Below are 18,042 nucleotides of genomic sequence, written 5' to 3' on the forward strand. Positions count from 1 at the left end.
TCTAGAGGGAGCAGACCACCTTTTTCAAGTCAAGAATCATGGCCTCAGACTTAGAGGAGCTGACTCAACTGAAAACCACTCCGGTGTATGCAAAAGGTCCTGACCTCAAGAAGCCACCAGAACACATCATCAGCAAACAGCAAATATGAGATCCTGAGGTTGCCAAACCAGTCACCCCTCCCCCACTTTCCTATGCCTTAGGATCTTGTCAATGAACACCACAAACATGATCGGTTACAAGGGGGCAGTCATGGCAGAGTCCAACGCACACTGGGAGCAAGATCAACTTTACACTGAGAATGTGGGCACAGCTCTTGCTTGGGACATACAAGGATCGGATAGCCTTTAAAAGCTGCCCAGATACTCCATACTCCCCCAGCAGCCCCCACAAAATACCTTCTCCACATCCACAACACATCCTTATCACAGCATAACAAATAATATACTAACCATTGTCAGCAATAACAGTTACTAAATTAAGTTAGGAGAAATGAAGGTCATAGAGTTTAACAGCTGCTAGGAGAAAGGACATATAAAAAACGCTCGTTTGTGCACCTGGGATGCAGCAGTCTGTCAGTTCAACAACATCTGCATATTATAGAGACACTGTCCAAAACTGATGTTATTTTAGCCAAATTTCTTCTGTCTGATACCATCTGCACTGGACTAGCTTTTTATTTTAAACATTCCACAGTTCATTACTGTGGAGCTAAAGTTATTATGGAAGCCCAGAAGGCGCAGATTGCAGACTCCTGGTCTACAATGCGCCATAAAAGTGGACCGCATCCAGAGCGAACACCAGGGGGCGCAGTTTCTCCACCTTTCTACAGCAGCGTTTAATGGCACTGCTCTACCTCGTTTCCCAGAATGCCTCACTGCGTGCAGTCAGTGATGTTTGTGCAGCCGTCGCTCCAACAATGCAGCTTTTAATGGAGCTGTGAGATGGAAACGCAGCAGCACCGCCAGGCTGGCCGGGGACCGTAGCCGCTCAGATTCAACACTGTCACACTTCTCACTAGCTCTCCGTCCGCTCGGGGGAGGAATTAGCCTCCATTTCCAGGACGCACTTTCTGCTGGAGGTGAGTAGCCTTTGAAGCTAATGTTGGTCTTGTATCGCAGGACAGAGTAAATACATTTTGTTGTGACCACTGCTGGCTAACACTGGCTAGCTCTTCGGCCAGATGAGGAGGTTTGTGTATGAACACCTCCTTTTATCTTCAGGAGGGTAATATAATGCCGTTTTGACGTCTTTCTACTGGAGGTGCTGGTTATGTTACTGGTTTGAGTCAAAGGGGGGGGTTATGAGGAGGGTTTCTGTAGCAGCTGCAGGAATGTTTCGCTCTGATTTCAGTAGAAGCACACGTCAACCAGCCGGTGTAGCTGCTGCTGCTGCACAGGGATGCGGTCTGCTGCCTATTTATTGTATGTCCAGGCTGCAGCTTTAAACATTTATCCTTTCTACAATAATTTATACTTGACCATAACCCCACATTCCCCATACCTACCCATTTAACCCTCCAGTATGCCGTAACTGACATAACATGCATAATGGTGAAATAGGCTCTTCAGCTGACTTTACTGACACTACAAAGGAAATAAAAAGAGGGTTATAGTATTCTGTCAATTCTGCAATTTTTTTTGCAAGTTATAAATTATTCCTTATTTGCCATAATTAAATTACTCATTAACTTGTGTTTTGTTAGTTTATAAAGACAGTCTTTTTCTTTCCCTTTCTAAATTATGAACTGCTTTGTGTCAGTCACATTGAAATCCCATTAGAACAGATTGAGTTTTGCACTCCTGCGGTTGTAATGTGACAAGTTTTCCAGCCACTTTAATTGAATATTCACAATTTTTCTGTAATGGCTTATCTTGTTATGGAAATGTACTTTTTGTTATTGCAAATTGGCCCGGTGTGTTACAGACCCTTTTTCACACCCATCAGTCACGTAGCAGCCAAATGTCTGGATATCACCTGATAGTGGTCACCTCACATCATTTGCATGGTGGAAACAAAATAAGCAAATGCAGCTCAAACCGTCTGGAAATATTTTTTCCAGCACAGAGAATATCTATTTAGCACAGAGCCAGGCCAGGTGTTATTATACTACAGAGTCTGAGTAAAGAGCGAATTCGTTCAACGGTTATCTTGGTCTGCGCTGTTAGGTCAGAGTTGTTTGCTCGCTGCAAGGTCAGTTGATGGCTGGCACGAGGATCATTTCCTCAAACTAGTTAACAACTAAATCCTCAGTAGAGAGTTTTTGTTATTATTTCTTATTTGTAGAAGTATCTTTACATTTTATTATTGAGCCATTCAAAGTGCACTCTATCTATAGACATGCTTGGAAGTAAGAAAGTCAAAAATGAACCATATGTCATACAGACTATGCTAGGGATTGGTTGTTTGAATCCTGTATAATTCTGTATAGTTAATAGTTTGTGTAAGATGCTGTTCTAGAACTGTGCAGTTCCTGGTTGCTGCATGTCGAGGTAACTTTGTTCTGATTTGTTCTTTTTGTAGACTGTTTTTCATGTTTGTTTGTTTTTTTGGATTGAGAGACATTATTTAATTTCTCTTTGGGTTAAATTAAATGTTTTTTGAATTTGAACTTGTATTCTTTATGTAAAATTATTTCCTTTAAACTATCTTGTTTGTGCGGAATGTGGGTGTGTGAGAAACTTGACTGAATTAAACACAACTCGTGTTTGGATTTTTTTATTTATTTTTTTTATCAAGAAAGTTTCCTTTGTGTATTAATGTTTCTTTTGCTAGAAATACATTGCAGCAATATGTTATTTAAGCTACTGTAATTGGACTAATTGGAATGAACTTTCTGTCATTTTATTAAAGTAGACTCGCACATTGAAAACTCAGTGTGAGAGTTTTATGTAAGTTGGGAAATTATTTATGCTGTGACATTTTGTCGTGTTACAAACGCTAACTTAAAAACACTACATTTATTTTATTTTTTCACTTTACAAACTGAGATTTGTGCATAATTGTGAAGTGAAAGAAAAATGATAAATGGTGGTGTGCATTTCTTTTAATCCCTTCTGGAGCAACACTTTCAGAATCTTTCAGTTACAACTGCAATTCTTTGGGTACGTTTCAGAAAGTTTTGTACGTCTAGAGGTTAGAAATTTTTTTTTTCTTTACTTTGCACAACAGTCAGCTTTGCTGGAGAGTCACAGGTTCTCTTGGCTTTGCATTTGGATTCCTTTTCCTGGATGGTTTTGGAGTTTATACCAGGTTTTCTTACTTACCTGTTTCTCCTGAAGAAAGGATCCCCCCTGCATGAAGCTACCGCCACCGTGTTTTACATTGTGAATTATGTAATATGTTTACATTTTCTGCGATGCATAGCTCTTTGCATTAAGCCCAGAAATTAAAAAAACAAAACAAAAAACCATTTTGGTCTCATCTGACAAGAGCAAAGCTTCTCTCTGATTTAAACTTCTTCACGACTTTCTAACTTGACCTGCCTGCTCTGTTTTCTTTCCTTTATAATGCTGTTTGCTCATTATTGTTCACTAACAAACCTTTGAGGCCTTCACAGAACTAGAATTAAGTCATATGAGCTCTAATTACATGAGTTATAAATGTATTTATAACTATAATTATTTAGTTTCTCTGTAATTTATTTATGGTTCAAAGGAAAGAAAATTGCATGAAGCCCTCGTAGCTATTTTTCTTGGTTTATTCCATAAAACACCACTAAAATGGATGGAATTGAGTTATAGTAACCTAATAAAGTCAGGTTACCTTCAAGAAGCATGAATACTTTTTTGTGCCCCGTGCAGCAAGTTGCAATGTTTGTAATTTGAACTTCTCTGGCTTTAAGAATATAATGGACCAGAGTGTGAATTTAGATGTGCGACACAGAGCAGCATGCAGTCCATCGTGGACAGAAATATTGATCTTTTTCTCTGAGGATTGACTCCTATGCTTTGCCTAAATGATTCCTGCTTCCTCGTGGTCACGTTTAGCAACAGCAGTCTAAATTTTATTATGAGAAACTTCACTTGTTTAAAATATCCCAATAATAACATATTCTCATTCACCTCTATCATTTAAGCTCAGAAAATGTTGATATAAGTATTTACTGTATTGGTCTCTTTCTGTCCTATAATAATTTTTCATTGAAGATGCTACTAACTCCATCCTATCCTGCTTCAAATCTTCCATTTCTTAGGAGACATTAACATTTTTTTAAACTCTGCGTAGGTGTTCTCACTTCCAGATTTCTGCTGTGGCTCGCTGAAACCCTTCATTAATATTATTAGTTACACCTGTGCTTGTCCTTCCTGCTGTCAAAAGCCGAAATGTCTTCAGTCTGGCTAGTGGAAAAAATCCAGTTAGCTGGATACGTATGCAGTTCTGGTGGAAAAAATGGACTTGAGCTCCTTGTGAGAATGAATGTCATGCAGATTTTGGGTTGTTAATGATCTGTTTAAGTCATTCTCATTTTATTTTTAAATCCTCACACATTAGACAGTTTAATTGATGATTTGTACATGAGAGTTTAGCGGTCAAGTTTGATGTATATTGTTTTGTTCTTTAAATCAGACATGGCCAGATCTGTATTCAGGTTCAAATTTGCACATAAGCCATCATCTCACCTCGATTAACGTCGTTTAGAGAAATGGTTTTCCACAGTTGCATGATTCTGACTGTCTCTTTAACCTTTCAGTTTCCTTGAATTGTCCTTTTCTACCAAGGAATAAGGATCTGCTCCAGAACTTCAGGTGCTTGCATGGACAAGCCAAATCTGGATAATTGAGACAATGTTTGAACTGTTTGACCACAAATATATTTGGAGAAACCAAGATTGGGCTTATCTGTCAGACATGGTGATGGCAGCATCATGATGTGGGGTTGGTTTACCAGTAGAGATACTGACACACTACACAATATGGACAGAATATGAAGGTAGAAGGCTGTTGATGGTCAGATATTTTCCTAATTGGTGATGGGGGGGCATTACTGCTGGAAAATGTATTAAATCCCTGTTATCAGGTTTCAAATGTTTTTGCTTTTCTCCTGAAGGGGTTTGATTATTTTGTGCTGTGATAATTCAGCATAATTCATGGTTAGACGCGCGTCTGTGATGACACAACATTCATTAAAGCTGCACTGACATGCATATAGTCCTACTCTGTGTTATCAGTCTGTATCCTTCATTTAAAAGTCACGTTGTTGCAGCTTTTTACTGAACATATAGACACAACACTGCAGTTTTCCTTTCCATAAAGAAGGGCTGCAGAAACGGTTCAGGTTAGGAGCCGCTATCATGTGTCTGGGGAAAAAAAGTAATGCCCCCAAGCGTCGCCTTTTTATCTTGTAGATTTATTGTGTTTTTACTTCCCCCTTTGTGGTATTTCTAAGCTTATTCTTAGTAAACAGAAACACGACTCGCCTAGAACAGATTTTTCTTTCTGCTCATCCTCTGAGAAGCAACGAGTTCATGCAGACCTAAAGGCAAAGCTGCTTTTAAGAAAAACGGCACTGAAAGCAAAAGAAGACAGCGTGACACATGAATGGGTTCATAATGCTTCCCTGACAGGATTGTCTGTTGCTTTGAAGTAGCATCAGCGTCCCCAGAAAGTCTGTTTCATTAGTGGCTTTTAAAGGTTTTGGAGACATAATGCAACGCAGATTCAGGGTTTTAGTCAGCTAAAATACAGAACGGCAAGGCTGAAACGTGGAAGATGGGGAAATTAATTGCTCTGCGCCGTTGAAAAGGTTTTAAATCTATCGACGAATTGAAGCGCTCTAGCCGACCTTGGCTTCTGTCTGGAAAAGTTACGTTTTGTTCTAGATGTTTATTGAATAATAGGAGGTTGCTTAGTTTAGTTTTTCACCAGAAGATGGAGAGAACTCAATGGCACGAGTGAAATTTCTGTCAAGTGCGGCTTGTTCTTGTTTGAGAACAGGAAAACTGCTGTTGAATAAAAAGAGGTAGTTTTAGCTTTGTCCTCATAAGCAGATAATGACTTTGTCTGCTTTTCTAGCATTGAGATGAATAAGATTTGCTTCTGATGATGAATCTTTAAGTCTACATCACTTTTAGGTTCAAGTTAAGAACAATGCATGAACTGATTTGATTGCGTCCCCTAGTAATTGTACCTTTTCTTCTTTAAAAGGGCATTACATGATTTTAAAGTGAATGCTTGATGGGTATGCTCAGGTGCAGTTGCTTTTGGGGTGGCACGCAGCAATAATTTTCCCACGTCAGGGGCTAATCACCCTGGCTGCCTCCCACAATCCGTCAGTGTCTGGAGGACGAGGCTCGCGGCGTTCTGGCAGCTGTTGTCGGGCTGAGTCAATCTGTTGCGGTCCGTGCCAGCTAATGCAGAGGGAGGGGGGAGCGGAAGAGCACTGGGGAGGACCCAGCAAGTATGGCTGCTGTGGCAAGATAAAAAGAGGATTTATAAGTTAGCGGTGTAGGATTTTACTGCCTGCACGTAGAGTCTGCCGCGTTGCCTGCAATCCTTAGAGACAAATTGATAAATCGGTGTTTGTGTTCCCGGTTCATTCTCCTTGCGGTTAGTGTTTTTGAACGCTTAGCAAGTGATTTTTCTAATCAAAATTGATTATTTCTCTTCCTGTTGGCACCCCCGAAAGAAATATGAGCAACTTTAACTTAATCAAAATGGTTAAAAAGTCTCCTACAGACTTTTTAATCTGAATAGATTTAGTTGACTTTTTTTTTTTTTTAGTAGCTTTCAGCGAGAAGTTGGTTATTTCTCTACATCTGTCATGGCTGACTAAGTGGTCCTATTTTTGGACTGAGCCCAACAGTTAATGCGGTAAGTTTGGCACAGTGTGGTGTTGAAACTGGCAGAGAACTCACAATTAAGCTCAGATGTCAAGGCAAATGTTTGGGAGTCGTGCTTGTGCATTTGCAGGCTGCATGGAGTTCGTGGCTGTTTGCAGGTTTCTGAGGAGCAGAAAGAACATTCACCTCCTGGGATCTCTGTCTGTGTAGTTCTGTAATCAAGTTAGAGTATTAGATTCAAATCTAAAACATCTGCTACCAACTGCATCAGTTGCTTTATTTCTTGAACTTGTTGACCACACGAATTCCCTCCTTATTTCTTGATTTTACTCATGGTGTCCAACAAGTCAGAATTTCATTGTGTATAATCAAGTAGTTTTAAATGCTTTTTTTTTCATTTATTTATTTTCAACCAGTCACAAAGTGGCTAAAGACATTTAAAAAATTGGTTCTTTGTCAAGTTACTGTATGTGCATTTACAACACTAGTTCCCTGGTGATTAAAAAAAAATGCTCTGGTACCGGACTAAAAATGAGAAAGTGAAAAAGCAGCAAAAGTTCATAGAAAAGAAGAAAGAATGTCAGTGGTCCTTCATGGTTGTCTTGGAAAGTTGTGTGTACAGAAATGCTCTCACTTTATCTGCTGCCATTCTTGAACAAGCTCTGCGCTTGTAAAAGCCGTTAGATGAATCCTCCTCAGGAACCGGTTTTGAGACTTTCTGGATTTTATTTGGATTTCTTCACAGCAGTTGTACAGCTCTCCTTGAGGCTCTTTGAGTGAACAAGTGGTGGATTAGGGTGCAATTCTGCTATTGCTGTGAAGCCCTTTTGATGCTTAACAATGACATCCTGGGCATCCTTAAAGGTTACCATGGTGAACTGACTCTAGTTAAGGGATAACTAGTCGTGCAGCCACCTTTCTAGGGAAATTGCCACCATAAAACAGAAGCAGTTTGTGACAGGATTTCTATGGGATTTTAAAGACTTATTAGGAAGTCAAAAATGTATTTATCTATATTTAGAGTGTATAAAGTTTTAAGTCTGTTCAGATTTTCTACACTATGTCTTAAAAACCTTTTCATATACGTTAATGCCAGATGCTCTGAGATGCTCTCAGGAGCAAAGAAACATGTTCAAAATGCATCATGTGCATCAAAAAATGAAATAAATTACTAAGTAATCTAAATTCTTAGTTATGTTGGTTTTAAGTCTAAATCTTAAAGGTATAGAAAAGATATAGAGTTCTAATTTTAACTAATTTCTACTTTGTTTGCGAAACAACGGGCTAAAAACTGGAAACAAGAAGAAAAAAAAAATTCTATTCAGCAATTTTTTAAAAAGTTAGACCTCACACCATTTTTTGGGCTACCAGTGCATTTACAGACACCAATTGATAAGTGAGTATAGAGGATGGATGGATTGATGTTAGAAGTGTTTATAAAAACTCATATTCTTCATATACATACAGAAAAGAGTGTGAATGCTGTGCTTTGATGTTGCTGCCATCGAGGAGAGAAATGCGCATGAGACCCTTTGCAGCAGTGAGCTTGACTCTTACACAATGAGTCTCCACTGTAGAATACAAAAAGACCGTTCTTTTTTTCTGTGTCCTCTCTCTGTTCTTGTCTTCTTGTTGCGCTGAGCTGTCACACCACTCCAAGTTCTGATGGCTGGATTCAGTTTGACCCAGACAAAGCGTGATTGTAGATTAAACAAACAGTTAAGAGATGAGTATTTCCCTTTTGAATTGGAAAATGTCTTTAAATCTTGATTCATTAGCAAAGTTTTTAAATATTTTTATTGAATGCTACCATAGAGGAAAATATGAGACTGCCTTCAGAATTTTGTGTGACCAGAACCAAGTGTATAGAAGCAGATGTCTTGATTCATGCACAGGAAACTTGGTAAGAAAGCCAGTTTGTAGCCTCACACTCTTCTGTCACGTTTAACCTCCTAAGATAATTATGACGAGTCACATGGTTAACTGAGCAGCATGTGATGGTCTGTAATTAAATGTTACATAATGAATGGGTCAGACACCATTGGTACACATTTTTAAACTCAGGAGGTTTCTCTGAAGAGCGGCAACCGGGATTACTGGAACAGACTTGGTTGATGGTGCGGAGATGTTTTCAGTGCTGGGTTGTTTGTTCCCATCTTAAAACCAGTTCTGTCTGCTACAGCCATCTGACCACATCTTTAATTCCAGTTCGCCCAAGGAAGAACTTTCATGAACTGATCTTTACTAACGGATCTTTACTATAGGTATAAACGTAAAGCGTTAATGCTCTTCTCAATGGTCTGTTTTTGTTAAATGTTTAATAATAGTCAGCTGGTAAATAATTTATGCAATTTTTAACTGAATATTGGAGGTGCATTTGTCAATTATTTCCGTTAAATTGTAAAACCTGGCTCAATGCTGCAGTGAGTCGAACTCTCCAATACAAATGAAGTTCCATTTAAAAATGAGCCTGACTGCAGATAGACTTATTGGCAAGATATTTAAACTAGCATCTGTACGAGAAATAAATAGGCCTGTCACAATAACAAATTTTGCTGGACGATTAATTGCCTCTATCCATCCACCCATGTCTCGGGCTGCACAGTGGCGCAGTTGGTAGAGCTGTTGTCTTGCAGCAAGAAGGTTCTGGGTTCGATTCCCGGCCCCGGTCTTTCTGCATGGAGTTTGCATGTTCTCCCTGTGCATGTGTTACAGGCACCAGACCTAGGGGAAGTATCAAGTTGGTGCACAGGCAGATGAATCCTGTGGATCACACAGGAAGCGAGTTGTAACGGTGTATCTCTGGTAAGAGCTTGTTTATTCTGATTACAAAAACAAACAGATAAATACAATACAATTCAATCGACATCCAGAGTTTCCACAAAGAAATAAAATAAAACTCACAAATAAAACAACATAGAAGAAAATCTAATCCTAAATTAACATAACCAAACTGAAAAAAACCACCATCAGTTATAACGGTTCTCCTAAGCATTAACGTATATATTTGTCAGCCAGTGTGTGTCTCAGGTTTTGAAAATGGGCCAACAATCAGCCGACAATTCTAAAATGTGTAGTGTGAGCTGAGCATTACACTAAGGAAATAAGGAAGGGAGGGTCAGTGAAGAACACCAGAGTTGAGACTTTTTTTCATCAATAGAAAGAGAAAAAGGCAGGAAAAAACGATAAAGCCGATAAATTAAAATGAGGTCGATAATAAATTAAATGAAAACAATTTAAATGGTTTAACACAACTAATATTGGCTCATTTAACACTCTCAAAATTATTCAGCTCTTTCATGACAAACATATTGAGTAGTAGAGCCATACACCAGCACTTTGCAGCGTTCCTGACAAATCCTAGCCAAACATTCTTTCACAAAGTTCTTTGACAAAGACCTTAGTTTGCTGCTGCAATCAGCTTTTCCTTTGACCTCTTCAAAGATTTTCAGTGACATTTAAGTAAAGCAGCTGTAATAACTGTGGTACTATCCCCCAGGACGCCTTCGCCTAAAACCATGTTGACTTTGACGTCTTTTTGGGACTATCCAGTGAATCCTAGGCTTCATCTTCTTCACATAAAACTTGGATTTTTCTCACTGGATTTCCTCATTTGATTGAATCTTAATTTTCCTGCATGTGCTGTAGGTTTACAGTGCCAGAGGAACTGAAGAAGCCATAGAGCATCGCTGAACCACTGCCGTGCTTCACCGTACGTTTTGTTTTTTTGCGACATACGTCCCTCTTCCTGTTTCAGACATGCCACTGATTTATAGGCCTAATTTTTTTTTTTTTAATTGTTCTGCATATCAGAATGTTCAAACCTCTGTTTTTGTGTTTTAGATGTGATCAAATTAAAGCAAACTTTGTCTTGGTGTTCAGGCATTAAGTTTATGCCGTGGCTGCTGCCACCAGAACTTGCTGAGTGTCTTTTGCCGTCAGTCGAGTTTCTGACCACATGCCTCCTCAGAAGTCTGTTGAGAACTTCTTCTTTCTCTTACAACCACGTGATATAGTAAATATTTCCTTAACTTTTAAATATGAAAACTGTGCTTCCAGCCGTATCATTAAGAACTTTATCCCTAATGATGCAGCAATTTTTTCCTTGTTTGTCTTAGGCAGTGATCTCCTTTCTGAGGTTTTTGGCCTAGTCACTTGCTGTGTATCTATCTTTCAATGAATCATTATGGTCAAGAGGTATTTAGGGTGATTTCTCAAGCGCATCAGATGCAACTATTGATTATATTTGTAATATTTGTTTCATTTCTCCTAATTTTCCACCTGAATTTCCCCTTTGTGGGACAATAAACTCTGGGATTTTGGCCAGGAAACCTTGTACACTGCAGCATTCCAAAAACTTAGTTGCTATGCAGAGATCAGAAATCCAGACTGATGATATTGAGACATGGGACTGCAGGCAAAATCAAGCAAATGCTATGATGTGTGAAGGTAAAAAGGTCTCACTGCACTGCAGTGCTCTGCAGAAACTTTAGAATACACAAGAGGAGGGTTCAAAGGATGTGCTGGAATGGACATTTACTCTGACGTAATGGCATGGCTGGATCAAATTAGAAATGCAAAACCAGTTCTAATGTTGAACCAGCTTTGAACCGACTCTAGCACCAGTTCATCACGAGTACATGGTCAGAAAAGGAACATGTTTGAATGAAAAAGCTTTGCTGAACTTTGGTTTTTCTGCTAAGCACTTTTAGGGTGGTACACTGAATATTCTGGAACACAAGTTGACTCTCTGGTACTGATATTGATCAAACTCACTGACAGTTCTGCTCATCAGTCATTTTGGAGAAGGACCTTAAGTTCTTACTCTTGGGCAGTCATTTACAGAAGAAACAAATTTGCAATTTACAGCAAATTCAACTTTCTTCCATATCTGTAAGTAGTTCTTTTCTCACACAGCAGTTTATTTCATCAGTTTATTTTTGTCTGCACCTTTAGTATTTATCAAATTATGCTAATAGTCAAACTCCTCAAATATCATTTAGTTAATATATTTTTTCTGTCTTTTTTGTACACGTTTCCATTCACTGTGGTTCTGATCCGTCTTTGGGTCAGTTGACTCTTAAAAATATGACGGCATATGTATGACCCCTGATCAAACCAAAATTACTAGATGACTTCTTGCTTCTAGATGCTATGTATAGGAGTTACATAAGTGCGTATTATAATAGAATACCGTCGCCTTCCTAAAGTAATGGCCTAAATAATTTTTTGCTCCAACATTTCTGCAGTTGACCAGAAAAGGCTTGTGTAGCTTCTTCATAGGTCCAGAAAGCAAGGACTCGAACATGAACTCACTGCTGATTTCCCATTTGTTTCCCGTTTGTTGTGATTTATTACATTATTGAATGGTGTTAGTTTTTCTTTCATCTCTGCAGATGCAGTTTTCTCTCTTTTGGTTGTGTCCCCTCTCTCACCCCTCAGATTGTCTGCTTGTCGATAATGAAAACCGTTGAAAAGCAATTCACTAGAGTACACCACACGTCACAGGCAAGATTAAGGTCTACCACCGCTCTTGGTGGAAATGCTCTCCATTTAGACATTTTGGAAAGACTCGGAGCCCTTTGGAAACTCAAGGATGTTAATTTAGCGACGCAGCATGCAATATCATAAACAATGTAGCTCATATTCAAACCCGATTATAAGATCTAAAACCATGGAGAGAGTGGTTTGAGAAAGGCAGGAAATGCTGCTTTTCACGTTGCATCAAGGCAAATTAGTGGAACGTCTCGCTTGGGGAGTTTTCACTGGAAGCCTCCTCGTGGATCGTTGTTTTTCAATTTTGCAGATTTATAGCAAAACCTGAATCTCTCATGTCTTCAATACATAAACAGAGTTTAAATATTCTCTTTGTTTTCATGTGAACGAAATGAAGGAGAACCAGCTTTCATGCTTACTCTATAAAACAAAAAATGTCACTGACCATTTTTATTGAAACCTATAGCTGCAGTAGGATATGTCCTGCAAAGAGAGTAGAAATGAGGGAAGAAAATGTCCCAGAGTATCTTATCTCTCTAGATGTTTCGGCTTCGCCTCATTAGAAGACTGCGTGAGCTGTTTAGTGCTGAAAAACGGTGGGTTGGGGGAATCCTGTTTCACCAAATGTCTGTTTTGACTCTAATTAGCTGTCACATCCTCACTTCTCACTAATGCAGCGGCGAGAGACTCTCCTCACCTCACCCCTGCTGGCGCCACACGTGCCGCAGCAGTATAACGACAGAGGCTTCATCGACAAATTAGCACTTGTGGATCGGGCGTGATCCATTTTTGTTGATCTCACCCAGTTTTTTATTTATTATTTATTTTTTTGGTAACGTCGAGGATGCAAGCGTGTTATCGTCGCACATTATCGACTTGTCGACGTTATCACCGCTACTTCACAACATGTTTCGTATTTGACTTTCGTAAGATGAATCCAGGCAATCTGGCGAGGACATATGCACCTTGAATTACTCTCTTGTGTAATCCTCGTCATACTGCAGAAGCCCTGGAGGTTGGAACACACCCGGGTCCATCTGTCATTATGAACTCGCTCCCGCTCCCTTGTGTTGTATCTGGCTTTTTCCTCTATCTATGTACATCTCTGTACGTGTCATTGCAAGAGGTGTTTTGTTTTTTGCAGAGTAATGCATTTTTCCCTGTGTTCAGTTTGTTTTCCAAACAAGATTCCCTGCTCGTCTCTGCCAGTCTGCATTTTGTTTTAGTTGACTCACTGAGCTGTAAAGGTCAACACTTCAATATGTTTTGAGTTGAGAGGTCCTCACGGAGGCTAGTCTTTAATTGCCCCTGCTTCGGGTCATCACACCAGGGCTTTTAATGGCCTTAATGACTTTGTTGACATAAAATAGGTGTTTAATAGTTAATGACAGGAAAGCGGCACTCATTATCCTCTGCTCAGATTTGTTCAGTATCTCATCCAACTGTTTGTTTAATGCTAGCATTTTTTTTGTGCCTCTTTACAGTAGATAAACAGACATTGAAATATCCTGAACTGAAAATATTTTATGTATGTAAACAAATAAAAATGCAATGGACAAAAAATATGGCAAACCTGCTAAATCGTTATCATTTTACAAAATAAACTTGTGCAGTATTGCAGTGGAATATTCTTGTAAAAGTGCATTTTTGTCATTCATTTTTCACGTTCCAAGCAGTCATCCTCTTGTGCTCACACTGTAGGCAGATTTTGTGAACAAAATGCTGAAGTGTAAGGAAAATGGGAGGGTCATTGTGGCAGTGGAACAGGGAGAAGATTGAGGAAAATGTGCTATAATGTCCACCAATAATGCTACATTTCACATATTTCTGTGCAGGCCTTGTACTTGTACTCTGGAGAATGATGCCAGGCGTTTTCAGTGCTTTCTGCTGTATGTTTCGGTCATTATCGCGTTGAAAGACCATCGACGTGACAATTTGAAAGAACCACTTCTGAATGGCCACAAAGTTCCCATTTCTTTCATCAGTCCAGCAGGTATTCTGAAACTTCTGCAATTGCTGTAAAACAGGGCTTTACTGAAGGTTTAAATCAAAAATATTAAGGTGTTAACATTCTAACTCGCCCTTAGAATCTATTAGCAATTAGTAAAGTTAACAATGCTGAAAAACATGAGCTCCATTTGCTGGACAGCTTTTATTTTATTTCATTTTTTGCATTTCTACTGTGAAACCAATTATTTTTGTCAACCTCAGGTTCACAAAAAAAGAAAAGTTTGGGATAATTTTTAGCTTGATGTGAATAATCTTCCTGAACTCTTCGGGCAGGGTTGGGGTTAATCTGTCTGTGGTCCACGTTCAGTCTGTTGCACACAATGAGACAAAACTACCAAGTAGCAGATAATAAGCTACATGATTGTTGTTTTGTAACAGATTGACTGCACAATGGCAAAAATTATATTTCTGTTCCATGCAGTCGACCCAAGTAATGGCTGCCCATTAATCATACTTGGATTAGGGCGAACTTGAAGCTTGGTGTGGCCATTAATGGCTTTACAATGGTTTTTAGCACAATAATGTAGGGCTGAAACGATTCCTCGAATGATTCGAGTACCTCGATTACTAAAATTCCTCGAGGAAAATTTACCTGCCTCGAAGCTTCGTTAATTTATGTTTTATTAGTTAGCGCACCGTGTTCCGGCCGGGACTTCATTTGCGTTGCGCGGAGCTCTCACTTCCGCCTCTGAGTTGTTGACAAAAGCTAAGTCTCAGCGGCATAAAGTCCAATCTTCAAGATTGGCCCGTGGGGATTTTATTGATTGATGATAATGCCCGACTTTTTATCGTTTTTGGGGAACCAATAAGCATCCTTAAAATGACTGGGGGGATGCCTGGAGTACGGCAGCATTTCTCCTCCGGGGCTGCTGGTTGAAAGCGAACGGCGGGAAGAGCGCTGAGGTGAGCGGATAGCCTGAACAGGGCGGGCGGCTGAGTAGCTGATGCTTACCGTGTAAATGTAGCTTTATCGACGAACCGCACAATAAATTTCATATCCCGGTCTGAAGAAACGGGTGGCGGAGCGCATCGTACATGGCTGGTAGATGAGTTTCTGAGTGTGACCAGTGAAGGTGTCGTAAATATCCCGTATTGCTTCCCCCCGTGTTCGTCCCCCGGTCTAACGGTTCGTCAGTCCGCTGGTCTATTTCCTCCCCTCCACCCCATCTTACATTCGTTCATTCGCCCTCTCCTCCCACTCCAGGCGGCATTTCCCGTATTTTCAAACCCAAAGCGTGACAGGTTAGGTGGCAAGGTGAGTTTAATTAATCTATTAAACTCACTGAAGATGAATACATAAACTAAAAGCTGGATTGTAGACATTTTTTATAAGCACATTTGTGAGCCTGCCTCTTTGTTATTACATTCAATATAATTTCAGATTTTTCTATAACTTTTCTTCTGGTTAACTTAGAAAGTGAACTATTATTGTTACAGGTTAGTTTTCTAAACTACAAAAAAGCAACTGTTAGGGATGCTCAAATATGAAAAATTGGACTGATATTGATATCTGATAGTAACACCGGTATTATGCCAGATTTACCAATATTTCATTTTAGAATTTTTTTTTATCCGATTACTCGATTAATCGTAAGAATAATCGATAGATTACTCGATTACTAAAATATTCGTTTACAACAGCCCTACAATAATGTATTCAGCACAAGTTGTGTTTGAGAGTATGATTGATCCTGTTGGCAACTTCCACTTTATTTTGAATACAGGCTCACCTATAAATTAACAAGATGCTCCAAGTGGAAAATTGACTTTTTCTTTCTTTCTTTCTTTTTTTTTTTTTTTACATGTTTGTTTTTTGGTCCAAACCTCACAAGGCCTTCTCACTCACCAAATCTGATGCAACGATGCTCCAAATGTATACATAAAATGAAAATGCTCATTCACTCTTGGGTAAATGTAGACATTGCCTACATTGCTTTTCTGCGATCAAATGCTTTGATTTACATGTTTTCATGCACTTTTGGATCACAGGTTGGGGAAAAAACCTCCCCTGCTTTTCTGATGGTGGGTGTTGCCCTGACAGACGACCATGACATAGTCAGGCTCATGACTTTGTCCCACTATCGATCATTTTTTTGATGAAAATCTTCATCAGCAGGTTCCAGAACTGCGTTGATATTTACCTCTGGGAGAATAAACTCTTTACTAATGATATGCAGCTGCAACATATTGCATTTTGCATAAGCTGGGAGTTGGCAGAGCCTGCTGGCCTTTTTGCTGTGTAGGCTGCCTCTCCTGTCTCATTAGGCTGGTTTCATTTGTCTCTTCAGACTTTCTTCTCTGTGAACAGATTTAGTTGTTAATTTTAACCTCATGTCTCGTCTTTGCCTCATATTGGTTTTTAAATATTTAACAGGAAAACTTTTTTTTTTTCCTTTTCTGACTCCTTGAAATGATCCACATCTCTATAGTGACCTCTGTAACTTTCCAGTGTAAAAACTCCTCAAGATTCTCCGTCAGCTGTCTGGAGATGAGTGGTGACCCCTAGCTTTAACAGCTGCTACTTTCATGCAGCGACTGTCCTCCCCGTCAGCTGCTTGAATGTTTTTGTTTTTTTCTCTCTCTCTTTGGCACCTCTGCTGGGAATGCCTTGCCTTAATATTGTCTATAAATTCCCAGTTATTTAATGGAAGCATAGTCTGTGAGCCAAAGCCCCATAAGGAGAGCAATATAAATCGGTCCCAAAGCCATCAGGATTATTTGACATGTGCTGCTGCAGCTTGTTTGGAGATCAGTTTAAAGTTCGGTAGTTGGGAGAAATTGTTCTCATTGTTTGAGTTTTAATTATATTAATGCATCATTTAAAAAGTTTTTTATCCTCCATTAATTTTTATTGGTCTGATGTAATATTCCAATTGTTTTCATTGGCTGTAAGTGGAAAATTATAATAATTAACAGAGATAAAGGCTTTCAAACATCCATCTGTGTGTACGTGATCTATATGTTTCACTTGGTGATAAGTTCCTAATGTAACTTTAAATGTAATATATTGAATGGGTCTGTACTGTTTTTAAACAGATTTATGCTATAGTGGAAAAACTCCAAATTAAACACTGAATTAATCCCAGCTACAGTAAAAAGTCCTTGTTGCAGAATGTTGTCTCTTCTGCTGTTTTGCTCTCTGTCGACCTCTGAGTGTTGAGCCTGATTAGACAGTGCTGGTAATTTTTAAGAATGATGTTAGCTTCACTAGTTAGCATGTTGTAGGTCAATCATTTCACTGACATAAAAACAATAGTTTGGTACGTATGTTTGTGGTCAAATGATGAAAAGTGCACCTCCTTTAGTAGCCAAGCCATAAATATTTATGTTCTTTGCTTGAATTGTCTCATGAACTGTGGATTCACTATTGTACTGGGAACGTACAATGGTGTGTGTTTTTAATAAGGGAAAAACTACTGCACATATACAATGTCAAGAATAGAACAAAAACAGGGTAAAAGATTTAATGAGCTGTGCTTCGGCATCCAAGCATCATCCTGCAGAAGTGTTTGTTTGCCCTTAGTCGTGTTCCTCTCTAAATAATCAGTGTTTGCTATTGGAAGCCAAACACAATTCATTTTAAATGATTATGAAGGAGGCCAAAACATTCTGAATCGTTTTATTCTAGTTTCAGTTGCAATTTATTCAACAACTTTGCCTCCACTAAGTAGGAGTCTTCCTGTGGGCTTCTCTGGCTCCTCCTGTCAGCTGTGTCTAAATCTCGGATTCCTCATGGACAGACGGGGAGAAACAAAAC

General features: G+C 39.1%; 1 protein-coding gene across 1 annotated transcript in view; it reads left to right on the forward strand.

The window, feature by feature from the left end:
- The first annotated feature begins 807 nt into the window (after positions 1-807).
- The window catches only part of extl3 (exostosin-like glycosyltransferase 3), a 39,215-nt gene continuing 21,980 nt past the window's right edge, over positions 808-18,042 (forward strand). The window contains exon 1 of the mRNA XM_014978120.2: positions 808-1,079. The gene's annotated coding sequence lies outside the window, so the exon portion shown is untranslated. The remainder of the gene's footprint in view (positions 1,080-18,042) is intronic.

This window comes from Poecilia mexicana, unplaced genomic scaffold, assembly GCF_051168715.1.
Source record: "Poecilia mexicana isolate PSO_F unplaced genomic scaffold, ASM5116871v1 scaffold_21, whole genome shotgun sequence".
NCBI classification, from domain to species: Eukaryota; Metazoa; Chordata; class Actinopteri; order Cyprinodontiformes; family Poeciliidae; genus Poecilia; species Poecilia mexicana.